General features: G+C 36.6%; 1 protein-coding gene across 4 annotated transcripts in view; it reads right to left on the reverse strand.

Moving 5' to 3' along the window:
• Positions 1–19,761, reverse strand: part of TENM1 (teneurin transmembrane protein 1) — an 831,890-nt gene that overhangs the window by 557,545 nt on the left and 254,584 nt on the right. The window lies entirely within an intron of this gene.

Raw genomic sequence — 19,761 nt, forward strand, 5'->3', positions numbered from 1 at the left:
CCCTCCCCCGAATGTGGCATTTGATTAAATATAGCCTTGTCACTATTTTAGTTACTTTAAGTATGTCAGCCCTGTAAGGAGTCTGAGGGGATTGTTTATGCCTGTTCTAATATATCCTCCTTGCTTCTAACTTGGTTCTAGGCATATGGTTAAGGCATAATAAATATTTGCTGACTGCTAACTGATGCTGGTGTTGCCTAGTAGCCTGGGCCTATACACACTGTCAGTTCTGTCAACAGAGGCTGCGAAAATTCTACCAGAGATTATGTCTGCACAAAAATAAGCCTCTGGCATAAATTGCGATAGCTGCCACTAGAGAATTCACCTGCAGGAAAGGGACCTCAGGCATATTACTTGGTGCTCCCAGAGATTCTTATGCCAGGTTTTCCACTGTCAAAATACAGCTAAACCATGTGCTAATGTAATGATGTGAGTCTCTCCAATAATTTACTGTAAATCTCTACTTGCTTAGTTTTCTGACATGGCTTTAGCATCCTAATTTCCAATAAGCTATGCCTCAGAATTACTATGGATTACAAATTTGTGGAAAAATTGGGCATACTCTGAGAGTCAAAAATTAGCATTTTAAAGAAGCACTTTATTTTCTGTAAAAACCCTATTTTCAAAGTTAAATGTTCTATTTTATTCTGAATGAGCAAAATAAGCCTAAGGTTTCAGAGAAAAATATATTCAGAAGGTAAAGGATTTAATTCCAAGATCTGGAACTGTGAATCCTTTCTTTGAACACAGCCTCTCTTTTCTTTTACTCCTTTCCCCACTTTAATTGCTGTCACCTCATACCGTAACCTCTATTTCCCAGACTCTGCCCTACTCTCCAAGTCTCTTTATCTTGCTTCTTCCTCCCCACTGCCACCCCCTACCCCGCACAGACATGCACAGACACACGAGACAAGCATACAGCCCACCCACCTCCCTAGCCAAATTTCAACCCATGGTCATACAATTGACACTTTAAGAATGTATTTCTTTACAGTCTATATTTTCTTGCTCCCTAGTTCTTCCATTCTTTTTACATTGACACAAAGTAAAAATTCAATTGAATAAATAGTAGCAGTTACTATTATTTTCATATAACACTATCAGAATACCAACTTTTCTGCACGGTGCATTGCCTTACTGAAGTCCCTGAGGACACTCATGGTGAAAGCCCTAAAGCTCACACCATTCACTCCTCTGAGGCTCTCACTTTATCTTTCCAACTGTGATTACACATTCATTTTATGCCCCCTTTGTGTACCGAATTGATACTCATGTTGCACCTATACATCTGACATCTTCAAAATGTATCCAAATCTTTTATATATGTGCACTTTTTCTCCCTCACTTCATCCTAAAGGACAGGTAACTTGATTCCTTAAGTGTTAAAATGGTATGCTTGCTTCTTTTGTACCTTACCATGGGACCACTGTAAGGGTCCTGCACACTGTGGGGGCTTGATAAATGTTATATTGAGAGTCAAATACATGCCTGAAAGAATCCTTTTAAAGCTAACCCTCAAATACCTACAAAATGCCCAAGGGAGCCCCACAGAGGAATAGGTGAGACAGAGCACAGCAGAGCTTATTAAAAACGATCTGGGCTTGCAATACAATTTCTTTTAGACTGGATTTTTCCTTAGGCTTAAGACACGTGCTAATTCTCTCAGCTGCTTTAATCATGTAGATATTAAACAATGAGGGGGCATCAAACAGTCTTTTAGAGTTATGAGAAGTGCACGCTATGAATAGAAACGAGGGAAGATGAAAGCCAAGCATGTGGCGACTGGCAGTCCCAGCAGCAGGTGTCTTGACTGAGGACAGACCCCAAGATCTACTGGAAAATGCAAAATGGAGAAACCCAACGCTGTCAGAGAAGAAGGCTTCAAAACTCAATCCAAATCAAAGAGGGCTGCAGACTTTTATGGAGGCCTTTAAAAGGAAAGTGTTAAGTTTGTCTGAATTGTAAATAGAATCCATCTGAAGATGCATTTTCCCTTAAAAAATCATCCCAAAACACAAAAGCAAAAAAAAAAAAAAATCAACAATCACAACAATAACATTTCAAAAGATTCTAAAAGGAGGGAGGGTTGACAGCCAAACCTTTTTTTAAAGTAATGGTAGCCAGGAAAGAAGATGATGGGTTAGTAAGAATTCACCACCTGGAAAAGAGAGTTACCTGGGGAGTGACAGCTGCCATAGGAAAAGTAGAACAAACACACCTGCTGTCAGGCACACCTGTTCTTTTCAGGGAGAGGAACCATGAGGCTGAAACAGCAGAAAACGCCCAAGAAAAGGGTAGGATGACTCTTGCAACCCTTAAATATTTTCCCTTACTCCTCTGGAGTTATTTCCTCAGCAGGAATGGATGCAGAGTAACCACATAAGATTTCACCTAAGTCTTTCAATTTTCATAGTCTCTCAAATTCCTTTTCTAGCTGATAGAAAGAAAGTCCTTAAAGGCCCCAAGAGAGAAGGGAGGCAAACATTTTCTGTGGCCTACGCTGGAGAAAGAAGATACATTATTATGTGCTATATTAAAATGTGACTTAAAGGTGTTGAATCTGAGGTGGCATGAAGCCTACTGGGACTGGTAAGGTAGACAGAGATTGTAAGGGGAGGGAGGATGCCAGGCACACACACACACACACACACACACACACACGCACGCACACGTACACGCACACACACCTGCCAAAAGGCCTTACTTCCCCATAGTAATTGTTTCGCCTTTAACTGTGGATGGTCACTTAAGAACATGCTATCATTTCTGGTTCCACAAAGTGGCTACCTGGTCATTGATGCTTGCGAAAGTCGAATTCTGGGCTTCCACAGTAGCCCAGAGAATATTTAAGCCCAATGAGAATAAATCAGACCAAAAGGGCAAGATAACTCTGTAGCAGATTAGCTATACTAGCTTTGTAAACGTTCACAATGCCCTACAGGAAAGCCTGCTGCCAGCAGATAAGCCAAACTAGAGTTCAATATCAGTGGCAATATTTTGTCCTGCCTTGTAAAAAAAAATGATCTAGCAAGGGATGCAACTAATTGAGGCAGTGGCAATAGTGAGATAGAAGGAATTTTAAATGTAACTCATGCATAGTCCATAAATGGACTAAAAAATACAGTATTTTTGAGTACCTACTAGGAACTCTATGTTAGGTATTGCAAGGAATTCAAAAGACCTCTATACCAATACAATTAAAAGTATTTGCAATCCTTAAGGAACTTAACATTTCACTGGGGAGACAATCTTTACGACCAGTGCTTAAGCCAGTAAATAGTCAACTGCAAAGCTGTGAATGTCAGACAATAAAAACTGGAGGAGTTCACGGAAGGCAGTGAGCAATATATGTGGAAGTCAGAAGTTGTGAAGGAAGACTTTATCAAAGAGGCGAGACTTGAGTTAGGCCCTAAGGATGAATAGGATTTGGAAATGCTAGAAAGAATCCAGAAAGAATGTATGAAACTAAGATGCAAAAGAAATATGAGATTCCAAACATGACCTTCAGCGTGAGTCTCAGTTACTATATTTACCCTTGTGTGTAAGAATCGGTGTATTCTTATTAATGTGGAAATGTAAGTCCCTAGGGATTCAAGTGAAATAAATTACCACCAATTTACATGGGGTTTTTCTAACCTTGCATATAATTCAAACGGAAAAATAAATTTTTAAATTTTTACCTTAATTAAATTTCAGGCATCTCTGCATACTTAGGTTTAAGATCACAATCAGTACTGGAATAAAAAATCCCAAGAGGTGCCTCTGAAAGGGTTCCACAGTCAAGTCACTACACTTGGTGAGTTCATATTCAAATCAATCATAAATTCTATTTTAAAATAATCCCAGGAGTAATCTTAAAACCAAATCCTCCAACTCTATAGCTCCAACTTTTGATTATTCATGTGGCTGTAGTAGAGAAAATTAACCTCTGCTTTTCACGAAGCCCTACTTCCAGATTTTTATGCTGGGGTAGCAGTATTAACCAGTTTGTATTTCACCTTTTTCAGCTGTCCACACTGCCAAGAAGGTGTTAATGAGCAGTGAAAAGGCCAAAAGGCCAGCAGCCAAAGGAAGAAAGGCACACAAAATACAATTGGGAAAGCCCTGTTTCAACAATCCAACTTTGTGAGCATTTGATTCACCAGTCAAATAGAATATGTCCATGAGTTCAAAGAGTATAAATAAATCCAAAGATTTATCAAGAGTGATTAGAACAGTCTTGAGTCATTTCTCAACTTACAGACAATTTTTAATGAAGTATTTCAAAGTGCACTTTAAAAGGAGGGACTAGAAATTATCCATTGTTAATTTTAGAAAGACGTTTAAAGTCCTCATTAATGTTCTACAAATCCAGAATTTGTTAAAATTTCGACAGGCTTTGTTAGAAATTTACTATTAGTGAAAAATGTGCATAAAACAAATTAATTTCAAAATTAAAATTTGGAGAGGAAAAGCTTAAGCTTCTTGAAATAAGCTTTTAAAAAGCACTTTAAAGGCGTACATTTACATTCCAATAACTGGTAATCATTCTTATCTGTTCATTAAAGCAGGAGTCAAAGGATCTCTATTTGGCCACACTTTATTTACCCAGTTTAAATTCCATTGCATTTTAGGATCATTTTTGCATATTCTACTCTATAATTTTTATAGAGCTATATAATATTACTTGTACTATTTTGCACAATTTATTTTTCACCTAGACATTTTCACATTTTATCTCATGTTTTTATTACAAAGAAGAATACTTTGTAATACACACATTATATCTTTTTATGTGTGTGCATATACCTTTATATATGTGTATCAAATGAAATGTGTGCATATTTGTGTATACATGTATGTGGATTACATATTTTCAATGAAATTTGGGAGCTTTTGATGCAGACTGTTCTATACTTGGTTAATTTTGTTTAACAATATAATATATTGGAGATATATCTGTCTACATCTTTCTCAATGGCTGCATAGATGGAAGAATTTATTTTTTAACCAGTCCCCACAGATGGAGATTTAAAGCATTTCCATTTTGTTTTTGTCAGATATTACTACAAGTGTCCTCCAAACAGATTGCATTACATGATAGTGCCTGACTCCATGCATTTTAGAATAATGAAAATGCAATTCTTACTAACATATTCAAACATTCAGATGAGCTTCTTCTCAACTGGTCTAAATTAGCTAGGTCCTACTATACAATACTTTGCTTTTGGAGACACTGCTGCTATTGTCATGGCATACTCTGCCCTCTTTGCTAAAGATTTCAGCTCCTTTATATTGTGTATTTGGCATTTCAGGGACAGAAGGGAAAGGAAAATGGTTTATGTTCTCTCCTTTTGTATTCTTCTTGACTACTGCCTATATGGCTTGTGAGGAACTGCATTTCTTAGTGTGTTAGAAACAATGGTGGCAGAACAGGTAGGAAATCAGTGGTGCAGCAGATCAGAGTGTTAGTCCAGCAGAAGATAGGAGAAGTAGAAACAAAAGGGCTATAAGATAACCAAATATAATTGAATTTTGAGTAATCAACTCTTTCATCTTTCTCCCAAAACCCCATTGGTTTGCCCAGTGGAAGAAAATGGAGCCCTATAAATGGTTTAGAAATAAAGAGAATGTGACTATGAACATTCTTTTGAAAGATTATATTTTAAATATCTCCCTGTATGTTACACAAAGCTGTTTAATTGTATATATATCACTTATTGAAAGATCGTTTCACATTGTTCACTGTGAATTAAGTGGAAAATAATAACTGAGGAGAGTTGAGAACAACAAAATCTCTCTGGAAATAAAATATCCTCTTGTAACAGGTGGGCAATTTGAAGGATTAAATTAATGCTTTGGGGCACCATTTAGACAGTGGATTGACAGTAAACTTACAATATTTGAAAACAAAAAAGTTATAGTAGAATTGATGATTTGGACAGGTCACTTCTCCCTGAGTCCAATTCCCTTTCTGTAAAGCTAAGTGGCTATACTAGATGATTTCTAACAGCTCTTTCATTTCGATGATTCTGATATTATGGACATATTTAATAATAATTGTAATAGGCATAAAATATTCTGTGGCCAGAAATATTAAGATGTTCACTTCTGTATTTTTCTTAAGTCCACTATTGGTACAATTTTTCCTAACACAGCCTTTTGCTCCTCTGTGCCTGGCTAGATTTTACTTTTGAACTTAACTCAGATGTCATATCTTCCAGGAATCTTTCCCCGACCCTTCTAACCCCTTATTTGAGTTAGATGTTCCTCCTACAGTTATTATCACACTGTGTTTTAAATTATCTGCTTTTTTTTCAGTCTCCCAATTTGATTATAATAAACTCCTTTTTGGCAGCAACTATGCCTTTGCATTCCCAGTGCTTAGCACAATACCTGCCACATAGCAGAGACCCAACAAATGTTTACCAAATCAATTAAAGCATGACATTCAAACACTCATGTCAATAATTTTTTACAGCAGAAATATCTGAAATTGCTACATCATTGGCTGGTAAATGCAACTGCCTATTTATATTCTTAGATGTCTCATGAGTATCTAAAAATGAAAATATTTAAAACAGAATTCTTGATTTCTAACCTGAAACCTATTCCTTTCTCAGTTTTCCGGACATTAGTTTCCTCCACCAGAACCCTGACTGATTCCTGATTCTTCCCTCTTCCTGTCCACTCAAATACAACCCTGAACATAAGGTCCTTTAGGTTATGTCTCAAGAATATATCTCAAATTAGTCCACTTGCCTCTAGCTTCACCTCTTGCATGGACTTCTGCAGTAACTTCATAACTGATTTCTCTTGTTCCTTTTTGTATTCCCCATCCATTATCCAAACAACTGCCAAAGTACTCTTTTATATATGTGAACCCCACTGCTGCCCCTGATTAAAACCAATCAATATAGTCCCATTACCTTAGGAGAAAGTCTAAAATCTTTGGCATAGTTTTCAAAGCCCTAGGTCTTGTCTCCACCTAACTCCCCAACTTCATCATGTAGTACATTTTCTCTCCCTTTCTGCAACATAATCACATTGGTTTCCTTACAGTCATTAAAACACACCAAACTCTTTCATGCCTTATAGTCTTTGGACATGCTGTTCCCTCTTGCTTGGAATGCTCAGTCCCTGGCTCTTCACATGCTCCGCTCTTCCTTATCCTTCTTATCTCAGCTTAAAGATTACTTCCCTGGACACACTAAGTAGATCCCTAGCCTCACCCTGTTATCTTCTAAGAATACACTCTGTTGGTCACCATAGCACCTCATAGCACTATTTGGTATCCCTAAGTAGATTACCAGCTCAATGAAGACGGGGTATATATTTGTTTCCTTCACCACTGTACTCAGTGCTTAGTACTTTGTCTGGCACACAATAGATGTTCTCTCTCTATTTCTTGAATGTAACACTAAGCAAATGCAAAATAAATACTAAGAGTGCAATGACAATGCTGTACTGTTTTGGTGCAAAATCAAGCCTGGTTAATCACAGAGGTACAATCTTGATGAATAGATATTCAGTGCCTATTCACAATTCTTAAAAAGTAGTATAACTAGGCCGGGCATGGTGGTTCACACCTGTAATCCCAGCACTTTGGGAGGTCGACGTGGGCAGATCACCTGAGATCAGGAGTTTGAGACCAGCTTGACCAACATGCTGAAACCTCATCTCTACTAAAAATACAAAATTAACTGGGCGTGGTGGCACATGCTTGTAATCCCAGCTACTTGGGAGGCTGAGGAAGGAGAATTGCTTGACCCAGGGAGGCGGAGGTTGCAGTGAACCACGATCACGCCATTGCACTCCAGCCTGGGCAACAAGAATAAAACTCTGACTCAAAAAAGAAAAAAAAAAAAAGTAGTGTAACTATTAAGCACTTATCCACGATCTTTCAGCCGTAAATAAATACTGGCAAAAACCACTAAAGATATTCACCCATTTATTTACTCATTTATTCAACAAATGATATAATAATAGAAAATCAATAATGACTATAACTATATAGAGATATACTGTTATCACAAATGAATGGATTCGATTACAAACAACATGGAACAATCAGCTAATTTCAATTTTCTGATAAGTTATATTTAAGTGTCTTTAAACTTCTCCAAAGGCATATGTTTATTTCTCCTGTCTAGACTCTATACATAGAGGATAGGGTCCATAAATTGTATTTTTCCTGCTCCAATAGTGCTTATTGCAATGCTCAGCAAATAAATAGATGATGCTCATCTAAGTGCTTCTCCCTGTATCTGTACCAACATAGACCCTGAGCTTTTCTATAACAAAACTCATACTAAGATCCAAAAGAAGATACTCCCTGAGAAAGGAAAGAGAAAATACAGATAAGAAAAGAAAACCCTAATAAGAGCTGAAAAGTCTGTCAATGATGATGGACAGAAAAACATTAGAAGAAGCACTACTACGTAGCATCAGATGCATATATTTACATTTAATTTGAGGGTGATAAACTTAGCACCATACAAACGATGTTTGTTTATGCCTTCTAGTAGCTTACTATCCAAGATACTGATTATACTGCAAGGTACATAAATAATTTAAAGGGCTATTTTTCATGCTGCCTCATATAGCAACTCGATGGGCTATGTCATTGCAGTATATTATTTGTTATTGAATTTCCTCATTTTCATTTGCTGAGCTGATTTTTATCAATATTATTACAGCTTCTTTGTATTTATAGCTTCTATTAATCTTGACATCATATTGTTTGCATTAAAGATTGGTCTGACGTGTTTCTATTAAAATTATTAACATTTTTCACTGAAATTTAGCCAAAATATTAAAGAAAATACATTGTAATATAACTCCATATATGTTTATGCAAAGAGCAACATAATTCAATTCCTGATGTAAACCCCAACAACCCAGTCTCCTTAATATAATAAAACACAAATACAATATAAACCTATAAATGTCTGGACATGGTGCCATTTCTGAAATAGGATAGCAATTAGGTAATATTTGGCCAGAGAGGAAAAATAAGATTTTTGGAAATTATCCTCCTAAAGCTATAAATAACCTGCTAACAATTTCAATTGAAGTTCAAATTATAAAGGCAAACTGGCCACTCAAACTGTTTTCCGTGAGAAAAAGGAATTTAGAAGTGCCTTCATTGTTTTTCTGCCTGTGTGATGTCAAATACCTGCTTCATTTAAACAGTTGAACTTCCACTTGGTTGTTTCAATATCACATAAACATTGTCTAAAAATGATTTTTACAATAAGAAAGCCTGTGATACGTGGAGACGACTACTGCAATTTTAGGTTTTACAATAGCCACGGTAAATGATTTGCCTCTAGCAAATCCATCTACTTACATGCCAGTAGAGGAACATGGTTTAATAAATCTGAATTAGCTCTGAAATGGGAATTGCATAAGGATGACAATAGTGAGAAATATGGTAAAATGGAAGAACTATTTTTGAAATCTCTTTTCTTCATGCAGAAGACTACTGAGAGTTTCTAGAGTTGCTGAAAAGGGTAGAAACTACATGTGTGGATTTCTTAGTGAACATAATCTCTCCACAGATTCCTGGCTAAATAGTAAAACTGCAGCATTCTGGTGAGTAATTGTATATACATCGATGCTCAAATGAAGGCACTCTGTAGAAGTTGTATGCACAATAAATCACCATCTGTACTTGGCCCTCGGAGTCTATTTGAATGCCCATTCAGTCCAAGCTGGCTGGCTAGATATGTCATTGATTTTCTTCTTCAGTGTCATCCCTGGGAAAAAAGCCAATGTTTAATAATGGAAAAGATCACAACTTAAAAAGGGAGGCGGGGAGATAGAGTATTTTTGAACCCCAATCAGCAAGTTTCTGGAAACTGGGTAAACTAACAAGGTATTTATGGACTTAGGTTGGATACAAATAAATATATAAAAACAAGTATTCATCTGAATAAGAAAGGACATTACAAGACCTTCGACTAGGAAATCTTACTCCGCCAATGATAGCCTACGCTTATACCTATTGGACTTCCTCATGGCCATAAAACCTACTTTTCAACCTTGACAAAGACCACAAGATTGATAACCTTCTTTTATTTTCCCAGTCAGTCCCTCTCCTAACTTCAGCTCTTTTCTATGGTGGTCTGGATTCCAGGATCAGCTGTTTTAACTAGTCTTTCAACAGCATTACCTCTGCCTTCTCCCTCATGTTTCTACTTGACCTATCTTATCAATCGATCCTCCAAGAAGATTTACCTTGGTTTCCACTGTTTCTGCACCTGGACTCATAAGAAAATTAAAATTACTGTATTTAATATCCCTTTCCCAGGAACGTGGCCCTCAATTCGAATGATTACTATAAGAAAAGGCACTTGATTTGACTGGATAAATCCTAATAGCCATTCCTTAGAGTGGCTTCAAAGTCCTATGTGATCTAGCTCCTGCTAACTTCTCCCACCTCATCTCACATTACTCTTCTCTTCACTCGCTAAGATCCACTGACAGCAGCCCTCTTTCTGCTAATTAAACATCCCAAGCTTATGTATCAGTCAGGGCTTTTGACCTTGTTCTTCCCTCTGTCTGAATAATATTCATCCAAATCTTCAAATAGCTGGCTTATTCTTGTGATCCAGGTGTCAGCTTTTCAGACTTCCCTGACCATCAAGGCTAAATAAAGTAGACCCTACTGCCAGTCACTCTTTATTATAATCCTGTTTTAATTTTTTAATAAAATATATCAATAACCAAAATATATTGTTTATTATCAATCTCTCCTTACTAGAGTATAAGCTCTTAAAAGTAGGGACCATGTCTACGTTTTTCACAACTGTATCCCCAACACCTAAAACAAGATCTGAAACATTGTCAGAACACAAAAAATTCTCATTGAATGATGGACTCAATTGCCACAGTCATCAGTTCATGTCTGAACATCTGACCTAAGCTTTGTCAATCAAAGTACATTCTGCAGGTCCTACCCCTGGCCACAAGTGATTGATGCAGGAGTGGGCAACTGAACAAAGCAAGGCTAATCAAAGTCCTTGCTTAGGATTCCAGGTCTTGGACCCATTAAATACACTGCTTCTATATCAGGGTGGTAAGAAGAGATGGTCAAGAGCCTGTATGAGCCATATTTCACACTTTGTGTTTACTAAGCCTGTGTACATGAAAGAAAATGAAGTTTAAATTCAATGCCCACTAGAAAAATATAAATACTATATTGATCATATTTGATTCATTAGCTCCAGTTATTTCCTATGTCAGTCATATCCTTGCCCTTTCTACAGTTTGCTATTCTAAACTTTCTTTTGTTCCCTGAGCCAATAAATTCATGCCACTTTTTGCTTAAGCTAGTTTGAGTTGACTTTCTGTCACTTACAACCGAGATTCTAACTTATATACTAACTTTCCCGGCAACCCTACTACCACTTTCTAGATTTTTTTCTGTCTCATTGTTCATTCTGCTAATGTTTCTTACTCTACTCACAGCCCTCTCTCCCTGAATCTTGGCAGACGACATTGTCTCCTACTTAACATAGACAGCAGATGCTACGAGACATGACACATTCCCTCAATTATCCCTGCTCCTCTCATGTTTCAGAGACCAAAAATTCCATCTGTATTCTGGATCCTTTATTTAGGCTTTCTCCAGGACCTTGCTCCATCAGATACTACCTCTCTTTTCTATCACTTAATATTTTTTCTTCATTAGTTCATTTTCCCTTGACTATAAGTATTCATTCATTCATACTTCAAATATTTATTCATTGCCACTGTGGGAGGGGCAGGACTAGGTTAATGTACATGCTTATGTTTCTTTTCCACCCAAAAAAACAAATTAATGAGACAACAAAAAAATTCCTTCCTAAAACCTGTGTTCTCTTTTAGCTATTGCCCCTCTCTCCTTGACCATCCCATCACTTCTTAGCCAAGCATCTTAAAAGCCTATACTTGATGTCTCCACTTCCTTTTTTTTGCATTTATTTATCAACCCACTGAAATCTTTCTTATTTCTCTACTAGTACACTAAAAATCTCTTTTTTCAAAGTCAGCAATAAACTCTTAAATGCCAAAACTGGTAAATATTGTAGTCTTTACTTAATGAGACCTTTTCTCATATACGATACTGTTCCCTCTTTCTGGATTATTTGTTCTTTCTTGTCTTCTATAATACCACTTGTCTTGAATTTCCATTAGTCCACTTCTCAGCAATTTTCCTAGGATCCTTTTCCTGTCAGTCATTTAAATGTTTAGTGTGCTACATGATTTTGTCAATTGCCTCTTCCTTTTATGTTTTCTACTCTGTACATGCTCTTCCAGTGTGATCACACCAGTCTCAAATATCAGTTATGTATCAACAATATCCAGATCCATTTTCTAGCCCCAGTACTCCAAGTCTTGCATATCTAACTTCAAATTAGATATTTCTACCTGGAGAAACTACAGCCCTGTGAAGTCACGTTCAAAAGAGAATCATTATTTTTTCCCCCTAAAACTCTGCCTTCTTGCTTCCCTACCTTCCTTTGTTGATTGCTAGCACCATCCTCCTCTTTAATGACTTGCCAAAGATAGAAATTGTATTAGTTCATTTTCAAGCTGCTGATAAAGACATACCCAAGACTGGGTAATTTATAAGGAAAAAGAGGTTTAGTGGACTCACAGTTCCACGTGGCTGGGGAGGCCTCACAATCATGGTGGAAGGCAAAAGGCATGTCTTACATGGCAGCAGGCAAAAGAGAATGAGAGCCAAGTGAAAGGGTTTTCCTCTTATAAAACCATCAGATCTCTTGAGACTTATTCACTACCATGAGAATAGTATGGGAGAAACTGCCCCCATGATTCAATTTTCTCTCACCGGGTCCTTCTCATGACATGTAGAAATTATGGGAGCTACAATTCAAGATGAGATTTGGGTGGGGACACAGCCAAACCAGTTTTTTTCAGAAATCTTTATTATTTTCTCTCTTTCATTGCTTACAACCAGTTAGCCCCTAAGTCTTGCCAATTTAAATTTATCTCCTATGTATGTCTCCCTTTTAGAAAATTTGGATATTTAATGCCTAAGTTAAGCTCCTAATCATCTCTTTCTCTAGATTATTGCAACATTTTCCTAACTGATCACTTTCAACCTGTCTTTCACGCTTCTAATATATCCACCTCATTGCCCACAGAAACGACAAAAGTTTTGAAATCCTCCCCACTGGAGAGGAATGTGCTTAAAGCACACTAAAGTTCACCTTGAAGATTATGCTTCCCCCCCCCCCCCCCAGGGCTCACTATGAATAGTTCCAAAATGTACCTTTGAATTTTTCACAATTATTTTGATAAGACTACAATTAACCAAGTAAAGTAGAAGTCTATTAACAGTAACAGGAAGTCACTGAATACTGGTCATAGCATTGGGCAGAGAGGTAAAAAACAGTGGAGAAAAAGAAATGGTAATGTAATTTAGAGGAGAACTAAATTCTTACCTGCCTTTTTATTACAATTTGTCTATTTCTAGGGTTCAAACACTTCTTCTGAACCATGTCTACATGTATATCATGCTCAATATTATATTAGCATATAACTTGGAAGTCATTTCTGTTCTTTCGTATCTCAACATAAGCAGATAAAGACATATCGCCAGTTTTATTATTTTTATTTCAAATAGATGTCTTGTCACTTTCTAAGGTCTGTTCTTCAAATGAGGAATTATAAAGAAGAATCTCAGAAGCAAGCATTTCAGTTTTAGGAGACTAAGGAGGATCAGACAGGCCAGTGCTGAAAAGGAAACCATCACACAGAGATCTTGTTGATTATCCTAGCAAATCTCTCTTTTCATTTTACTTTTCTTCTTTGGTTCGAAGATTCTCTCTAGAGGCAGAAGGGAGGGCTGTACATTTCAAATTATTTTTAGGTCTTTGATTAACTGTGCCACCAGACCCCAGGTGACTATTAATATACTAGTAAAGGCGGTTAAAAGAAGACCTGAGGTCATTCAGCGAGTGAAAGAAGCAAAATTGAAAGCATGAGTTTTGACCCAGTGATATGATCTTTCTAGTAGACCACATAGTAGAGGCAATCCAAAAGGGGGCAAATGGGAATAAGGGACACTATCTGCACAAAAGGTTAGAAGACAAAGCTACTCAGCATGGAATTCAGAATTAAAATGAAAGAACTTACCTAGTGAACTTTCAATTCAACCATATCTCAATAAAGCTCAATCCTATTATAACACAGCACACGATTATAAGGCTACACATGTACTGCAGAGAAAATCCTGTGTCTTGAAAAATAAAAGCTCAGTAAAACAAACGCCAAAATAAAAAAGCTATCAGTTATGCTTCTCAACATGAGTTTTATAAAGCAGTGCTGCTGTATTAAATTTTTGTCTGTGACCAAAAGAAAATTTCTTGAATAGCAAATCCTCCACAAATGCTTGTACAATTGAATTATCTAATTGGCTAATGTCAACTTTTTAATATTTAAGGATCATTGGGGATTATATGTTGATTAGCTAACAAGTACTTCTTATCCAGAGAAAACTGGAAGCTCATGCCATAGCTTACTAGGATTTTTGCAAGAGGAGACAAACAGTCATAAGATTGCTGTTAATTATGTTTCCACTTCTCATGAATTGTTTACTTTTATTATTTACCTATGTCTTGAATGGTATTGAAGCAAGCCATGTAAGTCCCTTTGTCAACTGCCAGAAGTATAATTCTCTACAATTAATCAGTAAAAAGAGAATTAAGCATTGCTTCTTTAGAATTAGGAAAAACCTGCTGCTGATAAATTGAATGCATTAAGAAATTAACATACCGGTAAATGATTGATCATTACAATTATCTGAATTTGCATTTCTAGAATTTCACTGAAAGAACTCAAAATCATTCTTTTAAGATATTTTTAGCTATGTTTCCCAACTGGATGAAGTATAAAAGAGATATGCTGCTTATTATTATAATGATAAATTCAAGAATCTTTTAAACATGTTCACCACTGGACATTAAATAAATTAATCCAATATATTTTAAAATAGGAACTCATACAAGGGTTTAGGGTTTACCAGATAATTTTTTTTATTATCTACCCTGATGTATAAAAGAACAATTCATCTGTATGTCATGAATCACAAAGGCTTGTAAGCCACCCAACTACTAAGCATCCTGATTAAAAAGCTGGAGAAGAGCAGGTCATTTAAATAAAAATTATTTGGCAGATGCAAACATCTCTATACAGGCAGCTCATAAAAATATTACTGAGGAGTAAATAAAATAGGGCAATATCATCTAAAATATACCATTCTCACTCAGAGCTGAAAGTAATAACTTTTGTTTGAGGACAAACAACAACAACACTAATAATAAGTACTGATAACAATAAGTAATATTGAAAGATAATTATGTGCCAGACATTATTTTAGTATTTTGTTGGTTTGCTTTACTTAAATAAATATTTACCACCTGGTTAGTGTGTCCTAGGCAGTGTTCAAACACTGGGACTCAGCAAAGAACAAAATACAAAATGCCTTGCTCTCACAGAACTTAATCTAGTATGAAAGACAGAAAACAAATGAATAAAATAAAAATATACTAATAAGTATAAATGTATAGTTATACATATTTGAACGTATAGTACAGTAAATATGTATATAGAAATATAAATAAATATGTAAAGCATAAATAGAAATAAGCAAAATAGTATGTCAGATGGTGATAAATAGGGTGACCATAATGTCTCAGTTTTCTCAGATAGTACTGGTTTATATGTGTGGTCTTAGTGTAATTACTCCTAGCACACCCTTTCACTCTAAAAAATGTCCCAGTTGAGACAATAAATCATATGGTCACCTAAATGATAAGCACTATGGAAAGAAAAAAGCAGGAAAACAAATGTGTTGGAGGAGGGTTGTAATTTTCAATAGCGTAGTCAGGGAATGCCTCTCTGAGAAGGTCACATCTGGGTAAGAACCTGCATCAGGCAAGAGACCGAGCCAGGTCCCTATCCAGGTAGATATCAAGGGAAAGAACATTTCAGGCAGAGGGAATAGTGATTGCCTATATTTTTCAGAATCATAACAGAATGGTTGTAACAGAATGGTTGAGAAAGAGAGTAGCAGGAGATGGAGTCACACATGGAAAGGCAAGCCACATTATGTAGGTCTGTGTCCTCAGTGAGATGGGGAGCCATTGCAGGTTTTGAGCAGGGAAGTGATAGGCTTTGGGCTTTAAGAGTATCACTCTGACTATTGTATTTTGAGTAAATTGTAGGGGTGTAAGAGCATAAAAGGAGAGAAATCAGTCAAAAGCCTACTGCAAAAATCAATATGAGAACTGATGGTGGCTTGGACAAGGGTAGTAGCAAAAGAGGTGACGATAATTAGTCAGATTTTGGATATATTTTGAAGACAGAGATGACAAGGTTTGATGGTAAAATGGATGAGGTCACGAATCATATCAAGGTTTTTGATATAAATATGTGGACATAAGAGTTGCCAGAATCTGAGACAGAAAAAGTCGGAGGAGCAGATTTTGAAGGGAGGGTCAGGAGTTCTGTTTTGAATATTGTCTCAGCTTGGTTTTCCCAAAAAGCAGACAGTGAAAGAAGGGATTGTGTGTAGGAAGTAAATTTTGGAAAGTGATCCCCAAAATAAGAATGGAGGATCAGTAAAAGTGAAATAAAGAAGTGAGGCAAGTCAAAGGGTGAGTTTTTGAGCTGGTCACAGCTGAGAGCAGCTGAAGCTTGATCTTACAGGGCACCCTCTGAAGAGCTTGTAAAATGCTTGGGAGAATTGTCTGCTCAAATACAAAAGAGGGAGGCAGTCATGAATGATTCTTTCTCTTCTAGATCAAGGGTTGTCCCATGATGTGTTAACCCTCTCACATTTCCAGGCTTGCACATGCCTCAGAATGGCTGAGTGGGTTGCTACAGGCATTCCACATACAAGTAGCAGAAAAGGCAGGAATGAGAGCTATCTGATGCAGTTGAAAAAAAAGTGTTGTTAGTGTATATCTGCATGCAGCTAGTAGGCGCAGCAATAGCTGGAATAAAAAGGTGGGGTGAAAATGCGAGGTGAATCAGAGGTGTCCGATACAGATATGTTAAGTTTGAGATACGTATCAGACATGCAAGTGGAAATAAAAAATAACCAGCTGGATATATGAATCCGAATTTCAAGGGAGAGGTCAAAGCTGGTGATGTAAATGTTTTCTTTATATAAATGATATTAACCGTATGAAAGAGGATGATCTGACCAAGGGAATAAGTGTAGCAAAGGTAAGAGAAGAGGTCTGAAGGCTGGATTCTCAGGCTGTCTGATGTTTAATAGTTGGGATGATGAGAAAGATCCAATAAAAGAGAGTTAGAAGAATGGTCAGTAGGATAAGAGGAGGCTCAGAATATGATATCTTGAAAACCAGGTAAAGAAGAAACAGTGAGTGATCAGCGGTGTCAAATGCTGCTGAAAGGTCAAGATGAAAACTAAGAATTGACCATTGAATTTAGCACCATGGAGACCTCGGTGATCTTGACAAGAGCTAAGTATTTCAAGAAACTCTAAGAAAAATCATTAACCTAAATGTTGCATTTCCTGCAAATAGTGGTAGGGAATGAAATAAGAAAGACCACGATGCAAAAATCAAACGCTGAAAAATGTCTGTAAGTCTGAAGATTGACAAACCACCTTAATGAGGTAGAAGGAAGGAGAAAACAATAGTCAGATGGTATGAACTTTAAAAGAAGTGAAGCTGTAAAACTGAAAAAAAAAAAACTAAAAAGAAGTCACTCTGAGTAGACTTAGTTGTAAAATAATCCAGTGAACACCTTGGAGTAAATTGGTTATCATTGAGTAAATTATTTTTGGCTCAATTAATTCAGCTAGTTAGTTCATAATGTTAGAAAGAGAGAGGTCAATAATTTGATCTTCACCCTAGACAGCTAATCTGGCAAAGGAAAGAACACTGTCCCTTGGCCATGGCATACACTTCGGTCTTGCACAGCAATCTTGCAAATTATATTGGCCTAATGCTAATCATAGTGGATCCCTGACATTAAAGTGCAGAGGGCTCAGGGTATACCATTCCCTATTAACTAGGAAAACCATGCAGATATTTCTAATTGTATGTAAAGAGCATCAGCTTTCATTATAGACCCATTTGAACACCAATAACTATATTTTATGAATGCCTTTCTACATATACATTACAGTATATTGATTAAGGGCATGATACTTAGTGTCCAGTAGACATATGTTCAAGTTTCAACTGGGCTGTTTACTATAACCTCCTTCTCCATGCCTCAATTTCATAAATTGTAAAATGGGGATTAGAAATGTGGCTAAATATTACAGGGTTATTTTAAAGGTTAAATGAGATCATGCTTAACACAATGTCTGACACATAATTAAAGATGAGCTATTATTGTTCTTTAAAATGGGTAAGCACGAGGATTTACTTGCTGAAATACAATGGTTTACAAGGTCCCATCCTGCTGTCGTTGTTAGTCTAGAAGCATTTTTCTGTAACAGCTTTCAACTTTATTTTAAACTTGGGAACTCACCAGAGACTGATTTTTGTTTTGTTTCAGCTGTTCAGAAGTCACCTATGAAGTTAAGCCTCTTATGTGGATTAAGTCAATGGCAATATTGATTTATAAGCTACCAATTCTAGTTATCCTAACCTTTCAAGGAAGAAAAAAAAATCCCTTGGAAGATTAGAAACTCTTTCATTCTCACTCTGAGTAGACTTAGTTGTAAAATAATCCAGTAAATGCTTAGTTAGGAAGGCCATCCGTATCATAAAGAGCAATATTTCCATTTATTCAAACTACAACATCAATAGAATCTGCCTCCCATAATCTAGCAATAAAGGACACTGTTTGGACTAATTTGTTCAAAATTTTAACAGTTCCTGAACTTCACAATAAAATGATCCACTAGTATGTACAGAATTTTTAATAAATATGGCTATGTAATGATAGTAACTGAAGTAATAGTTGTTGGTAGTAATTGGATCATAAAACCTTTCAAATGAGTTTGTGGCATGAAGGCAACAGAGAAGGTGATGAAGAACGCTATGGGGAAAGACTCATCTGCTGTTGAAGGTTCACTAAAACTCCATTTATGGGGTCAATGCCATCAGGAAGTATTAGAGGGAGCACAAGATGTACTGCTGAGCTATTTTGCATAAAGTTTACATAATCTACAGTGTACAAAAGCCATGATGCTTTAACAAGTTGTAGTCAAGCAAGACTCTTCTAAACCAACTGATTAATGTGCATAAAAAAGATAAATGTTAGGAATTTTATTTTAATCAATACTCTTTCAGGGTTTAAAAATTGTATTATCTGATGTTAATTGTGTATTTTTGTTGTTGTTGTTGTTGTTTTTGAGACAGAGTTTCACTCTTGTTGCCCAGGCTGGAGTGCAGTGGCACGATCTTGGCTCACTGCAACCTCCGCCTCCTGGCTTCAAGCGATTCTCCTGCCTCAGCCTCCTGAGTAGCTGGGATTACAGGTGTCTGCCACCATGCCCAGCTAATTTTTTGTATTTTTAATAGAGATGGTGTTTCACCATATTGGCCAGGTTGGTCTTGAACTCCTGACCTCAGGTGACCCACTCACCTTGGCCTCCCAAAATGCTGGGATTACAGGCGTCATTTTTATCAGAGACACTCTCTAGAAGATTTGAACTGAAAACAATTCTCCAGTGTTTCATAGCAGCTTAATTGGAGGTATTACAACTGTAGCTACCACGATAGGACTAAGAATTTTGTTAAACCTGTTTCCACTATTGCTCTATTTCTATACCATGAA

Source organism: Gorilla gorilla, chromosome X (genome assembly GCF_029281585.2).
Source record: "Gorilla gorilla gorilla isolate KB3781 chromosome X, NHGRI_mGorGor1-v2.1_pri, whole genome shotgun sequence".
NCBI lineage: Eukaryota > Metazoa > Chordata > Mammalia > Primates > Hominidae > Gorilla > Gorilla gorilla.